Source organism: Rhagoletis pomonella, unplaced genomic scaffold (genome assembly GCF_013731165.1).
Source record: "Rhagoletis pomonella isolate Grant_MI unplaced genomic scaffold, Rhpom_1.0 Rhpom_scaffold_00008, whole genome shotgun sequence".
NCBI lineage: Eukaryota > Metazoa > Arthropoda > Insecta > Diptera > Tephritidae > Rhagoletis > Rhagoletis pomonella.
The window spans coordinates 1011592-1028236 of NW_023458562.1; the positions used below are offsets into that span (position 1 = coordinate 1011592).

Sequence of the window (16645 nt, forward strand, 5' to 3'; positions counted from 1 at the left end):
GAGGTGCCAAATCAAAGGGCTCTGGATGTAGGTGTGCAATAAGGTTTAACTTTTACGAAAAGAGTTGCCACCTTTTAAAAAATTAAGTTAAAATTATTTTAAAAGCTAAACCAATTATTACAAAATGGGCGTAAATGGAAATAGTTTTGAAAATGTTTGTTTCTTAACTTAACTTTATGAGGGTTGCCACCTGTTAAAAAAATCAAATTCAATTTGAATTGGGGGAATTAGGTAATAGAAATATGTATTTGTGCCAGACGGTAAAGGTTAAGTATGTAGTAGTTTGTAAACATTTTGAAGAGGGTTGCCACCTGTGTGAAAAGTCTAATTTATGTGAAGTATAAAAATATGGACGTCAAGCGAATGAATCTTAAGAGATCTTTAGTTGGAACGTTTTGAATATTTCTAAAGTATTTGAGGGCTGCCACCTGTTTAAAAATTAAGTTCAAATTATTAAAATAGTTAAATCAATATTTGCTAATTGGGTACCAATCGCAGTAGTTTTTAAAATATTCTATTTCTTAACTGCGTGTATGAGGGTTGCCACCTGTTTAAAAAATCAAATTCAATTTGAATTAAGGCAATGGGGTAATGTAAATAGGTATACCAATATGGGTGTCAGACGAAAGAGATTTAAGAAGATTTTAGATTGAACATATTTTTAATAGGGTTGCCAAATGTTCGAAAAGCTTAATTTAATTCAATTATCGATATGAAACAAAAAAGTGTTACGTAATCTTAGTTTGCACATTGAGAATATATTTTATGAGTTTGAGGAGGGTTGCCACCTGTGTAAAAAGTTAAATCCAAATTATCTATTATATATAATACGCGAAGGCATTTTTTTGTGCAGCCTAAAAGATCTGCACCGTTCGTTCGATTTTATTTTTTTCGAAAAGAGTTGCCACCAGATAAAAAATTGCATTCAAATAATTTAATAATCAATGCCATCAGATCCACACCGTTCGGGCTTAGGGTGTGGATGTTCAAGGTTTTACTTTTTCAAAAAAAGGTTGCCACCTGTTAAGAAATTAAGCTCAAATTAATTAAAATGTTAAAGCAATTATTAAATATGGGTATCAATCGAAATGGTTTTGAAAAGGCTTTATAACTTAACTACGTATAGGAGGGTTGACATATGTTCAAAAAATGTAATTCAATTTTAATGAAAGGAATTTGGTAAGTGAATAAGGTGTCGCTATATGGGTGTCATGCAAAAGAGGTTTAAGAGGGTAGTAGTTTAAAAATATTTTGAATAGGGTTGCATCCTATATGAAATATTAACGATGGATGTCAAATGAAAGAGCTTCAAGAAATATTTAATTCGACAATTTAAAACATTTGATTGTTTGAGGGTTGCTCCAGTTTAAATGGCTAAACTAAAATTATTTAATAAGTTAAATGAGTTACTAACCGATGGTTATAAATCGAAATGGGTTTAAAATCCTTTATTTAAGAACTAAATTGAGGAGGATTGCCACGTGTTTAAAAATAAATTTCCACTTAATTCATCAGTTATATGACATTTTAGTTAGAAAATAATTTTTAAGATGGTTGCCGCCTGTTTTGAAAGTGGTATTTCGTTTAATTATACCTAAGTTACATGAAATTTTAAAACAGGGTTATCAAAAGAACGAGTGTTAAGAAATCTTTAAGCTGAACATTTGTTTTTTTTTTTCGAAAAATTTAGCTCAAATTATTTAATAAGTTAAATCGATTGTCAAAAGATGGGTTTCAGTCGAAATGGGTTTGAAAATAATTTATTTCTAAACTGTATTTAGGAGAGTTGCCATGTGCTTAAAAAAATTCAATTCAACTTAATTCATCAGTTAATTGAAATATGTGTAACAGTGCCAGGCGAAAATTTTTAGTTTGAAAATACTTTTAAAGGGGTTGCCACCTGTTCGAAAAATCGAATTTGTTTTACTTATACGAAAGATGCATGAATGCAATATCGAAATATTAGTGTCAAACGAAAGAGTTTTAAGAAAACTATATGCTGATATTTTTAATTAGAGTTGCCATCTATTTTTTTTTAAGGTCATCACATCTGCACCGTTATTTCGAATTTCCAAAATGAGAAGTCAAATAAAAGAACTAGGATTCTACATAGTTGTGCACAGGTTTTATTTTTTTAAGATACAGGGAGATTTGAAATCTGATGAAATGAAAACGACACCATGCGAGACCTCTCTCACTGAGAAATGGTTTAGATTCATTATTAGGAATATTGTTAGAGGTTTTTGAATATGGTTTTACCTGTTTAAAAAATTTAATTAAACGCTGGCGTTTTGACGCCATGTGGGCTCACTAGTATATATATAAAACGCGAAGGCATTTTTTGTGCAGCATAAAAGATCTGCACCGTTCATTGGATTTTCAAAAATGGGGTGTCAACTTAAAGCGCTTGGCCTGTAGATGTGCAGGCTGGTTTTATTTTTTCGAAAAGAGTTGCCACCTGTTAAATAATTAAACTCAAGTTATTTACTAATCAATGCCCTCAGATCCGCACCGTCCGTTCGATTTTCAAAAGTGAGGTTCCAAATTAAAGGGCTTGGGGTGTGGATGTTCAAGAAGGTTTTACTTTTTCGAAAAAAGTTGCCACCTGTTAAGAAATTAAGCTTAAATTAATTAAAAAGTTAAATCAATTATTAAATATGGGTATCAATCGAAATGGTTTTGAAAAGGCTTTATAGCTTAACTACGTATAGGAGGGTTGCCACACATCAAAAACAATTTATTTCAATTTTAATTAAATGAATTTGGTAAGTGAATAAGGTATCGCTATATGGGTGTCACACAAAAGAGGCTTAAGAAGGTAGTAAATTGAAAATATTTTGAATAGGGTTGCCACCTATTTGAGAAGTCTTATTGAACTATTTTTTATATGAAATATTAACGATGGATGTCAAATGAAAGAGCTTCAAGAAATACTTAGTTTCACAATTTAGAACTTTTTTGATGTGCTTGAGGGTTGTCCAGCTTAAAGGGCTAAACTAAAATTATTTAATAAGATAAATGAATTACTAACAGATGGTAATCAATGGAAATGGGTTTAAAATCCTTTATTTAAGAACTATATTTAGGAGGGTTGCCACGAGTTTAAAAAATGAATATCCACTTAATTCATCAGTTACTTGAAATATTTATAACAATGTCAGGCGAAAAATATTTAAAGAACTTTTAGTTCGAAAATAATTTTTAAGAGGGTTGCCGCATGTTTTGAAAGTGGTATTTCGTTTAATTATACCTAAGTTACATGAAATTTTAAAATAGGGTTATCAAAAGAACGAGTGTTAAGAAATCTTTAAATTGAACATTGGTTTTTTTTTTTTGTTGAAAAAATTAAGCTCAAATTATTTAATAAGTTAAATGGATGGTCAAATATGGGTATCAATCGAAATGGGTTCGAAAATAGTTTATTTCTAAACATTATTTACGAGAGTTGCCATGTGCGTAAAAATACTAAATTCAACTTAATTCATCAGTTAATTGAAATATGTATAAAAATGCCAGGCGAAAGATTTTAGTTTGAAAATACCTTTAGAGGTTGCCACCTGTTTGAAAAGTCGAATTTGTTTTACTTATACGAAAGATACATAAATGAATTATCGAAATATTAGTGTCAAACGAAAGAGTTTTAAGAAAACTATAGGCTGATAATATTTTTAATTATAATTGCCATGTTTTTTTTTTTTTTTTGAAGGTCATCACATCCGCAACGTTATTTCGAATTTCCAAAATGAGAAGTCAAATTAAAGAACTGGGATTCTACATAGATGTACACAGGTTTTATTTTTTAAAGTTACATGAAAACCGACGCCATGCGAGACCCCTCATCACTCAGAAATGGTTAGATTAATCATTAGGAATAGTTTTAGAGGTTTTTGAATAGGGTTTCACCTGTTTAAAAAATTTAATTAAATGTTGGCGCTTTGGCGCCATGCGGGTTCACTAGTCATCTATATACTTCAAACCTTCTCTAACATGGGCAAGAATAAAAAGAATTTTTGGTGACAGGTAATAAGATCAACGGAAATAAGGTCAGTTGACTTTACTTCCCACACTGGTGTGCTTAGCTTCGCGGCGGACCGCGCCCCGCGTACCCGACCCCGCACGACCGGCGCCACGTCACGCTACGCCGCACCACCCACATTGGCTTGAATGTGCCATCTAATAAATAGTGTCGTGGTTTTCCTTAGCTGCTTTTAAATGATGTCGTAGCAAACTGCTGGCGGAGACATGAATACAGTGTATGAAAATTCCTGTTCTATAATTATTTCCTTATAGAAAGGTTGGTTTCTTTTCCTCCTTAGACATTCCGAATTTGTTTAAAATATGCTAATTTAAAACACAGAACTCTTTCAGTGTTCTTCCGTGGTTTTTGGGCATGGACTGTTTCTTCAATTTAATAGTGTTTGCTTTATTTTTGTGGTTTTTGTGGGAACGAACAATGTTTTGCAAGTTCTGGATCATTTTTACACTCTTTCTTCAAATATTTCTCGTATTCCAGCTGCGTTTTGCGTTTGGTTTTTCGCATCGTTTTTTTACTATATTCGTAATTTTAAAATTTTTAATAAAACCAATTGGTGGTAGTTCAAAGTTGTGTGTGTGTTCATCTATCATCTATTTCGCACCGAAGTGGGAAATAAAGTCAATTGACCTTATTACCGTTGATCTTGTTACCTATCACCGAATTTTTAATGTTTTGGAAACGTTTTTAATGCTCTGTAAAGCCATATCCAATTCATTAATGTGCTTGTCTAGTGCAGCTGTTCCCAAACTTTTAGTATAATGGAACCCTCACTAAACACCTTTCATTTTATGGGGCCCCACATCAAATTACTAAACATCAAAAGCACTGCCATTTAAATATGAATGAAAAGTTTTACTAAAAATGTACATATATATACATATTCACAATTATAACTTTTAATGTGAAGAATGAAAATGTTTAACTGTTTTATTAATTATTGCTTTATAGTTCGGTATTATGTCTAAAAGCTGTATGCACATTTCTAGGGTCGCATCCAATTTCGACCTCAATTTGTTTTTTGTATAATTGTAAGCTGAAAACAATGTTTCATACCGATACGTTGTGAAAGAAGAAAGAAAAGGTAAGATAGGCTTTTTTGCTACTTTATGGTATTCACTCCTAACACTAACCCAAAACTCATTCAGAGACACAGAATGAAATATGTGTTTTAATGTCGAAGAACTGTGAAGATCTATGAATGCTTCGTAAAATAATCTGACAAAGATTTCAGGAGATTTACCAAGCGCCCAGTTATGACATTTCACATTTAATTTGGTAATTCAATGCTTTTTTCCACGCAGGTAATCTAGAAATTTAATTTTCTTTTAAAGGATGATAACACATGTTTACAAAAAAAAAGTGTTTGCATATTAAACTATTATTGAATTTTTAGGTTTATTGAATGAATTTTTCCCTACCGGACCTTCAAATGACCATGAACCTGACGTGATGGTGGCTAACGGACCTCGGATTCGCATTCAGCATGTCGAATAACAGGGATATATAGGTTTGGTTTAATATGCATACACTTTTTTTTGGAAACCTTTGTAATTTGTCTCTCACCAAATATACGGTTGTCGATATTCCCTGAAAAAATGTAGTAACTTCACTGATCTTTTCAAAAATCTAATAAACTGGATACTCCAAAAATAATAATGATAATATTTTGACGCCTACGCGCTAAGTGTTTGGCCAAATTTCTCCAATTTGTGGTATGCGTCTTGATGTTGCTATCAAAATGGAGGGACCTACAGTTTTACGTCGCCTTTGAAAGGCAAATGGATTTTATGAGAAGCTTTTTCATGGCAGAAATACACTCGGAGGTTTGCAATTGCCTGCCGAGGGGCGACCGCTGTTAAAAAAGCCTTCTTTCTATACTTTTTGCGACATTGCTTTGACAAGGGTTCGAACCCAGGTTATTCGGAGTGCAAGAACGCACCTCTAACCTTTAGGCTTCAGCGGCCAACAACACATACAAGTAAGAAAAACAAGTAATTTTCAGCAAAACCGACTTAAAAAAATATATATATATATCTATATATTTCATGATTCAATGATCGGATCTAAACCAAATTAGTATGGGACCACCTCTGAGACACTACCTTTCCGTTGCAAAAAGGGATTATCGAAATCGGTTGACGTGGTCCAAAAATATGCGGTAACATACATAAAAAAAAAATAAAATAAAAACAAGTAAGAAAGTCTAAGTTCGCGCGGAGCCGAACATTAAATACCCGGCGCAAGTATTAAATATATGTTTTTCACCTTTCCGAAAGCTACCGCATTTCTGAAAGTTACCGTTATATGAAAAGCGGCCGTAATTTTAGTCCGATTTCAATAATTTTCAACGGTTTGCTTTTATGTGGCAAGCACAATAATCATACCGAGTTTGGTAAAAATTGCTAGAACTGTTACCGATATACATAAATGTAATCATAAGTGGGCGGTGCCACGCCCATCTTCCAAAATTTTATCATAAGCATATTTCCTGATAAAGAATTATTGCAACCGTCAATCGTGAATAAATTAGCTTTAATATTTACTGATTTATCGAGGATTTCGTATTTCTCGAAATTACCGTTATATGGGATGTGGGCGTGGTTATTGTCCGATTTTAAAAATTTTCGGCCATTTGGTATCCTGTACAATGGCCAACAACTGTGCCAAGTTTGGAAGAAATTGGTGCGGCGGTTTCCAAAATATACACATGTAACTATAAGTGGGCGTGGCTACGCCCATTTTTCAAAAATTTTTAATATTCTTATTTCTCGTCTAAAAGTTATTCTAAATGTCAATTTTGAGTGAATTGTCTTCAGTAGTTACTAAAATATCGCAGTTTTCGTATTTCTGAAAATTACCGTTATATGGGAGGTAGGCGTGGTTATTGTCCGATTTCGCCCATTTTCAATACCATCCGTCCCACGCCCAATAGAAGTGCATGTACGAAGTTTCGTTAAGATATCTCAATTTTTACTCGAGTTATCGTGTGCACAGACGGACGGACGGACGGACGGACGGACAGACAGTCACCGCTTAATCGATTTCTCTTTTCATTCTGATCATTTATGTATACATTTGTCTATATCTATCTCGATTCGTTTTGCCTGTTACAAACAACCGTTATGTGAACAAAGTTATAATACCCTTGTGCACAAGTGCGCTCGGGTATAATAACAAATATTCCGACGAACTGATAACCAACCTCCTCCTTTTTTGGAAGTCGGTTCAAAACAAGCTGACAAGCGCAACGCAATGACACTCAATACGGCAATGATACCAACTACGACTACATATACTCGAAAAAGGATAATTGCGCCTCGGTCATTCTGTATATGGAACTTTTCTTTGCGTGTGCAACTCAAATCGACTGCCGACCACCATGCTTATTCATGCCGAATTTTAAGCGATGGTCCGCGAATTGTACTTACATATGTATCTGTTGAATTATTAAACTGCCAAAAACGAATGACTTCACGCAGCCCTGGGACTTTTCTACGAATCCCTTCGGTTCCCCGGAACCTACTTTATGAAGGTTTGGTCTAGTGAAGGGTCAACAAACAAAACAATTTTTAATGCTATAAGCCCTATGGTTGCGTCTAATTCAAATATATATGTTATGTCGTCGATGTTTTTGCAAAACCGCCTAAATCGCCGTTGTGCCAAAAATGAGATTTGGTAACCCTGAACTCCAGGCATCGAGATTTATGCATAAAAAACATAAAATCGTTATTAAAACAACAGATTTGTAACATAATAGCTAGAGAAAATAACGCCTATCAAGGCAATGCCTTCAAAGAAAACCCTTTTTTCGCTCTCCTTTAAATTTGACTGCCGTAAGATAGGCCGTTTTGCAAAAACTTCGACGATATTGAGCCCCAACCGCCAAAATAACGTAAGCGACATTTTTTTCAAAATTTTCTTTTTGATGCAGAAATATTCCTAGAGCGTCTAGATGCATTTCTGCATCAAAAATAAAATTTTGAAAAAAATTTCGCTTACGTTATTTTGGCGGTTAGGGCTCGCTATAATAAATGTATATATATAATAACCTTTACATAAAATTTTTATACGATTCCGGCATTGATAAAATGATAAGTGTTTGTAAATACAAGTATTATTGCGTTTTAATAGTAAAATATAAAAACATGCATATCTCGAAATAAAATTATAGTTTAGAAAACTAAAACCTCCCTATTATAATTGCCAGTCGTACTGTCATCAGGTATGTATAATGTGACCAACTATTTCATAGCTCAAAGAAGTACAGGTTAGGTTGGGTTAAGTTAATGCCGAGAGCTGATTATGCAATTTCGTAGATGCGGCTAATTTTGATCCCTGAGAGCTCAGTACTTGTTCACATGTGCGAGCCAAAATGTTTCCATCTAAGCCTCTCGAAGGTTGGACAGTCTAAAAGAAAGAATGGAGATGATTCTACTTCGACTTTCTCTTGGCAGCTGATGCAAAAGGATCAGTCGAAATTTCTAGTCTCACCGCTACTAGGCTTCCGCCGTCGTCCCTTAACCAAGAGTACCACATCATCTACATAGGCGATCACCCGACAGCCCACTTTTCCAGTTCCTCTAGAAGGTCGTTTACAACCGCAATCCAGGGCAGAGGAAAGAGAACACCACCTTGTGGAGTGCACCCATTGACTCCCCCCTCCGCTGCGACAGTTCTGTCACGAAGTAAGCTTATAATGTTGGTTTAAACCCCAGATTATGAATATACTTGACTATTGCCTCTGGAGTGACATTGTTGAAGGCCCCCTTGATATCGAAGAGGCGGAGTGTGCAGGACGGTATTCACCGACCTTTTCTTGCAATAAGCATATTGAGCTCTTGAAAGACAGTGACTGATAGGCCTAAAATCCCGGCCTTTGGGATGAACGCAACACTGACTACCCTCCAAGCCTTGGGGATGTACCCGGTCCTCATGCATGGATCCAACCAATTGCACGACACCTTCAGAGCCCTTTGCAGCTGCGCAGATATGATGCCATCGGTCGCCGGTGACTTTGATGGTTTAAACGAATTTATCGCCCAGGCCTTGTGACGAATATTCAGAAGAAAGAAGAACAGGACCGGAGGGGAGATTCTGTAACCAGTTAGCGACTATTTTCGAATCGCTATTGCATTTTTTGACGCAAAAACATTTATATCATGCATAAAAAAGTGCGGTAGCGATCCTAAAATTGTCGCTAACTGGTTACAGAATCTCCCTCCAGAAGTACAAAATATCGTAAAGAAGTACATTTGACTGTACTTCGAAGTACGAAGTACAAGGGCGAAAAAAGAAGTACTGTACTTCCGAAAGAAGTACGGTTGGTCACATTAGGTATGTAACTTGAGAATAGAAATTGCTGCATCTTTTAGGCGCATCAATATTACATACAGTATCGGTCATATCTATAGCACGCCATTTCAAAGTGATATTGTGTGCAACTTATGTTTATTTATTTATTTTTGAGAATTTTCAATTAAAATACAATTCTTTCTCTAACAAACCCCATATAAACCCAAGTTTAACAATTTGTAGAAAACTTCAAAAAAGTGCAAAAAATTTTCACCTAAATTTCAAACTTTTTTTCTTCAGAAGTGTTTAAATTTTTCTGATTACACAGTTTTATAGCCCAATCAATTTTAGTCTGATAATGTGCAAGTTTCAAGGTACTGAAAGTTACCGTTGATTTTTTAGAATTTTTTGCTCCAAAGGCGTTGCGATTTTCATCCATATACAAATAAATTGAGTTTATTCATTATATGGAAGCCAATGCGACAAAAAAAAATTCTAAAAAATTAACGGTTATTCGTAGCCAATTGAAATTTGCACATTATCGGACTAAAATTGCAGTGGCTAAAAAACTGTGTACTCGAAAAAATTCTAACACTTCCGAGAAAAAAGTTTGAAACTTAGATGAAAATTTGTTGCACTTTTTTGAAGTTCTCTACAAATTGTTAAACTTGGGTTTATATGGGGTTTGTTAGAGAAAGAACTGTATTTTAATTGAAAATTCTTAAAAACAAATAAATAAACATAAGTGGCACACAATATCACTTGGAAATGGCGTGCTATAGATATGACCGATACTGTAGTTACATCCGGAGCTAATAAAAGGAAGGTAAAAAGGATCAGCTTCGACTTTGATCTCGATGGATTTTGAACCTACAAATGATGTAGAAAAAGGCTGTGAAAGCCGATTTTAGGCACACTTTTATAAAACTTAAGACTGGTTCAAGACCACCGTGCTAAAAGGTATTCAACTCTTCAGTGTTGTGACTGGTATTGAGAGTGAACATAAGTACACACATACCTTGTGTTGACGTGCGGTGAAAGGTGATTAGTAGGGCAAGGCAAAAAATGTCAATGCATGTTTTTCTATTTCAACCCTATTAACGCATGGTTAACATAACAAGTTTACTGGATAAATTGTTACTAGTAACTATTTGCCAGTAAAAAAAAAACAGCTGATGGCATATGCTTAGTGCAATTAAAACTAACAAAAGATTTATTCGTGGGGTTTTATAGTTGCAATTGACACAATAAACCTATTTATATGTATGTATAATAAGATAGGAAATTTAATTTTTCTTAGAAAATTGCTCCGGAAAATAACAAATTAATTAGCTGTTAATAGAACTTGCAACTTCTTGCTGGTTTTGCATTTTCTTACTTTCTTGCATGTTTCTTTCATTGGGAGTAAATGTTGGCTTACTCTCCGAAATTTGGTTACTGGCAAGATACTGCATAGTTTCTTACCGGTAAATACGAAAACAGAGCTATTGTGTACTAAGACTATGTTCAAACAGGCCAATTAGCTGAGACAATTCAGCTTTAAATTGCGGCATTGAGTTTAGTGTTCACACACACGTCAGCTGCCCAATTAGCGATACGAAATCAGCTGCTGGATTTACTACAGTGATGGAAAGTTGGTACAATCGTACCTATATTTAGTTTGAAAGTACATTCGGTACAAACACACAATTTTAGGTACATTTGGAACGTAGCTAAATAGCTTCTCAGGAAATTAGTTCTTATTTTGACTGACATTTCAATGCATTTTCTGGTGCTGGCAACTGGTCTAATAGCTTCCCTCCTTTGTGAAGAGGCATACAAATGATACAGAAGGGTCAAAGTAACACAACTGTAGTTGATTTCGCCAGATAGACGGAAAATATTTCTTTTTAAAACGTCAGATCAAACAAATGGGAGGAAAGTGATTCACCTTTTCTACAACATAGTTTTTCCTCGCGCTGTTCGAAGAGATTCTTTTCAAGCCAAAAATTTCTTTAATGAGACGTGGATGGGAATTGTTATCCTGCTATTTTGCTTTATATAGAAATACATATTTACATTTTAGGCACATCTATCTACTTTTAGGTAAAGTTTTCCGTAAATTAGGTACAATTTTATATTTAATTCAATTTTCCATCCCTGATAGAATATCAATTAAGTACACTGTACGGCAAAATCAACTTTTTTTCTGGGTATTGGACCAAACCAATTTTTTTTAAGAGACTGACTCATAGGTAAAAAAAAGTAATTTCTCCGTTTTTCGAAGTTAACCTCCGAAATCGAGAGATGGGCCCTCCAAGTTCGAAATAGGACCTTTGGTAAAAAATTATATTTAATTATTGCATATAAATAACTAAAAACATAAAAATATAGGCGTAGTTCTCCTTTTGCTTTTATTTAAATGGTATATAACTTTTTGTGTGCAAACTTATATTACAAGTGCTATAAGGGGTCAAAGTTCAGGCCTTCGAAAAACTAAATTCCTTATATTTCAAACAATTTTGAACTGATTTTTAAAAAACACTTTTAAATGAAAAACACCGTTTTTTATAAAAAAAAAAAATATTTTAAACAAAAAAACCCACCGATTTTTAAAGAACTGAGATCGTTGTAAAGACGATTAAATCGCCTTTCTTGTGATATGCATATTTGTATACTTCGTATATAAAAATTTGTGAAAAAACACATTTAAAAAAATAACTTTTTTTATAAAAAAAAATATTTAAAACAAAAATATTATTAACCGACTTTTAAAAGGTTGGTAGCGTTGTAAAGGTGACTAAACTCCCTTTCTTCTGACATGCATATTTGTATACTTCATATATAAAAATTAAAAGAAAACACAAATTTAAATGAAAAAACACGATTTTTTTATAAAACAAAATAGTTTAAACAAAAAAATACTAACCTTTCTTCTGAAATTAATATTTGTATACTTCCTATATAAAAATTTGAGAAAAATCACATTTAATGGAAAAAATTACTTTTTTTTATAAAACAAAATATTTTAAAAAATTTCGCCAATCGATTTTTAAACAGTTGATATCGTTGCAAAGGCGATTAAACCCCCTTTTTTCTGATAGGCATATTTGTATACTTTGTATATAAAAATTTGAGAAGAACACTTAAAAGGAAAAAATACCAGTTTTTCTTATAAAAAATATTTTAAACAAAAAAATTACTAATTAGTAATACAATTGAATACTTTAATTAAATAAAACAGAAAATCATCTTTAATTTTTATATATAACCTGTGATGTAAAAAATCAAAAACCATGGTGTTTTTATATTTTTATATGCCTTAGACTTCTGTTACATATACTTTTGCTTTATTTTTAACAGGGCTGTGGGTGAATAGGAACGAATTAACACTTAAAACACTACTAATTATTTGTTTTATTCAAATACGGTATTCGATTGTATTACTAATTAGTAATTTTTTTGTAAACTTTTTTTTATAAGAACAAATTTGTAATTTTTCTTTTAAGTGTTTTTTCTCCAATTTTATTTACGAAGTATACAAATATGCATATTATACAAAAGGGGGTTTAATCGCCTTAACAACAATGCTAATTTTTAAAAAATCGGCGAGTGATTTTTCTGTTTAAAATATTTTTTGATAAAAAAAGTTATTTTTTCCTTTTAAGAGTTTTTTCTCAAATTTTTATTGACGAGCTATATAAATATGCATATCAGAAGAAAGGGAGTTTAATCGCCTTTACAACGATACCAATTTTTTTTTAATCGGTTAGTAATTTTTTGGTTTAAAATTTTTTGGTATACAAAAAAAGTTATTTTTTCCTTTAAATGTGTTTTTTCTCGAATTTTTGTATACGAAGTATACAAACATGCATATCACAAGAAAGAAGGTTAGATCACCTTTACAACGATATGAATCTTTTAAAAATCAGTTCAAAATTTTCTGAAATATTAAATGTTTAATTTTTCGAAGATCTCACCTTTGACCCGTTATAGCACCTGTAATATAAGTTTCCGCAAAAAAAAACTTGTATGCCATATAAATGAGAGAAAAAGGTGGACCACGTCTGTATTTTTACTTTTTTTGCTTTTTACATGCAATAACACTACGGCAAAATCAACTTTTTTCTAGGTATTGGACCAAACCAACTTATTTGAAGAGACTGAGTCATAAGTAAAAAAAGTTTTTCGAAGTTAGCCTCCGAAATCGAGATGTGGGCCTTCGAAGTTCGAAATAGGACCTTTGGTAAAAAATTATATTTAATTATTGCATATAAATAACTAAAAACATAAAAATATAGACGAAGTTCTCCTTTTGCTCTTATTCAAATGGCATATAACTTTTTTTGTGCAAGCTTATATTACAGGTGCTTATATTACAGGTGCTTCGGAAAATTAAATTCCTTATATTTCAAACAATTTTCAACTGATTTTACAAAGTATACAAATATGCATATATATATATATATATCCTTTCGGGGGTTAAATCACCTTTATAACGATATGAATTTTTTAAAATCAGTTCAAAATTTTCTGCAATATTGTGTTTTTAATTTTTCGAAGATCTGACCTTTGACCCGTTATAGCACCTGTAATATAAGTTTTCACAAAAAAAAGTTATATACCATATAAATAAGAGAAGAAGGCGGACCACGTCTGTGTTTTTACTTTTTTTGCTTTTTACGTGCAATAATTAAAAATAATTGTTTACCAAAGGTCCAATTTCGAACTTCGAAGACCCATATCTCGATTTCGAAGGCTAACTTCGAAAAACGGACAAATTACTTTTTTTTACTTATGACTCAGTCTCTGAAAAAAAGTGGGTTTGGTCCAATACCCAGCCGAGTGCTGTACAGTGTTATTAATTGGCAATTAATAATTTGAATTTTTGTATGATAAATTGGGTAACAATTAAGGCCTAAATTGGTGAAAAGGTTCTTAATTGCCAAATAGGTGCCTGTTTGAACATAGTCTAAGATGATAGTGGCAGCGCATCAGTCAATTAAGAACGGTATCACTAAAAGTTGATGATTTCCATGTGAGAGAGTCAAGACAAAGTGAACCCTCGACAATCAACATGTTGGCGCGTGAGAGAATAAGAGTGCGAAAATGTCAAAATGTCAGCGTACCTAAGAAGTGTTCCACAACGTAAGAATTTACTTTGCATATTTCGCCTTGTATTCAGTGTTTCCAGATTTTGTTTGCAAAAAACTATAACTTTCCGGGGAAAACCCTGTATTTTCTAACAAAAAACTGAACCATGAAAACCGAAAAGTTTTAAAAAAAGTTTATTGATTTAGTTTTACAAATAAATAATAAAAAGCTATTCTTTAAAATGCAATACCATAAACCGTTTAATTTATACTTAACTAAATAAAAATAGACTCTATAATATGGAATATTTCAATCACATTTTGTTCTAATGACATCTGGTTTAATTATTCTTCGTTAATTCCTTTATTAATTTTTTTGAGCATTTCATTCGATACCTCAAATTTACTACCTCTTGAATCATTTTTTAAAGAAACCTGTAGTTCTCAAAACACGAGAGTGCTGGAATTTCTAGTTTATTTATTGTTTTGTTCAAATGCGAATGACAGATGAAAAAAAAAAATTTCATGAGGAAACACGTCGTCTTCATCACCCCCTTTTATCTTAAATAGGCATGTTTATTTTACACGTATTTATGTGCGCTTATGAATAGTTGTCGATAAAATCAAAATTACTTGTTTTCAAATGGAAATTGTTGGTGCTTATTTTTTGTTTTACACGTTAGGCGTATATGTATATGCGTGTAAGAAAAAACACGGCTATTGTAGACTTACAAAAACACCGAAAGAAAAACTTTAAGTTATCTACTCCTTCAAATCGGAAAATTAGGAGCTTAATTTAACCAACTGTAAACTGGTTTAAAAAACCGAAATTTACAGTTTCAACTGTGAAAACATTACATTTATAATATTCAAGCATATCTGCTTTGTTTGCACACCGCACATGAGCCATTCTTTTTTAAGTCGGACGGTAAAAAAAATTGTCATACCTCCGATTCGCTTCAAATTTTTTTTGTGGGTTCAATAAAAATAAAATAAAATAAAATAAGCTAACACGTGTTGAAGGAGTTTTTTTTCTTCATTTTTTTTTTTTTTGAGATATAATCTGTTAAAGTTTGCACTTTTTCGTGATTCTGACTAATCATGTACTTCTTCAAATCGTTATATCTCATCTTAGGGACTTCATCTTAACGTCATTTCAAAGCTAAGAAACGGGCTTAACATCTGTAATAAGATGGTCAAGATTGTCCTAAAGCCAACTTAGCTATTAACAGTTGAAATTTTTGAAGTTGATTTGCATAGTGAAGACCAGTAAATTAGGGATTTAAAATTATACGATCGTAGTCCTATAAAAAGCGCGGTTAAAAAAATGAGCGTTTTTCAAGAACTATTTTTTTAAATATTTTTCTTTATGACGAGATGGTTTATTTTGTGAGAATCAACAATTTTTTGTAATTTGTTTTCAAAAACTTATGTTAAGATATATTTGGCAATGTGTTAAACATCGGGTTTTTACAAAAAGTAAAATTTTATTACGATTCCGATAGAATACCTATCTAGGTATAATATTTGTATGACAAGATTTTTCTTTAATGCGGCGAACCCCTAGAAATGGGCGTGGCAATTGCAGAACTAAGATTAGCAAAACGCAGATTATATTGCGAATTTCGGCAGAATATAGCTTCGTTACCAATATTTGTTTCACAACTTCACTATGCAAATCAACTTCAAAAAGTTCAACTGTTAATAGCTAAGTTAGCTTTGGGACAATCTTGACCATCTTATAAATATATAGAAATGTTAAGCCAGTTTCTTAGCTTTAAAATGACGTTAAGATGAAGTCTCTACGATCAGCAGAACCCGAGATATAATGATTTCAAGAAGTACATGATTAGTCCGAATCCGAAAAAATGCGAACTTTGACAGATCATATCTGCGAAGAAAAAAAATAAATAAAAATCCCCGAACACGTAAATACTAGGTTATTTCATGTATCTTCTTCTTTTTTAATGGCACTGTAACCGCCTAAGCGATTTTGGTCGAGTCCAAAACAGCACGCCAGTCATTTCTCTTCTGTGCTGACGCCAATTGGAAATGCCAAGTGAAGCCAAGTCCTACTCCACCTGGTCTTTCCAACGCAGAGGAGGACTTCCTCTTCCTCTGTTACCAGCATCGCGACCCGCGTTGAATACTTTCAGAGCAGGAGCGTTTCTGTACATTCGAACGACATGGCCAAGCCAGCATTGCCACTGAATTTGAATTCGCTGCACTATGTTAATATCGTTGT

The 16645-nt window shown here is 32.8% G+C and overlaps 1 protein-coding gene across 1 annotated transcript in view; it reads right to left on the reverse strand.

The window, feature by feature from the left end:
- Positions 1-16645, reverse strand: part of LOC118744098 (microtubule-actin cross-linking factor 1) — a 719134-nt gene that overhangs the window by 637050 nt on the left and 65439 nt on the right.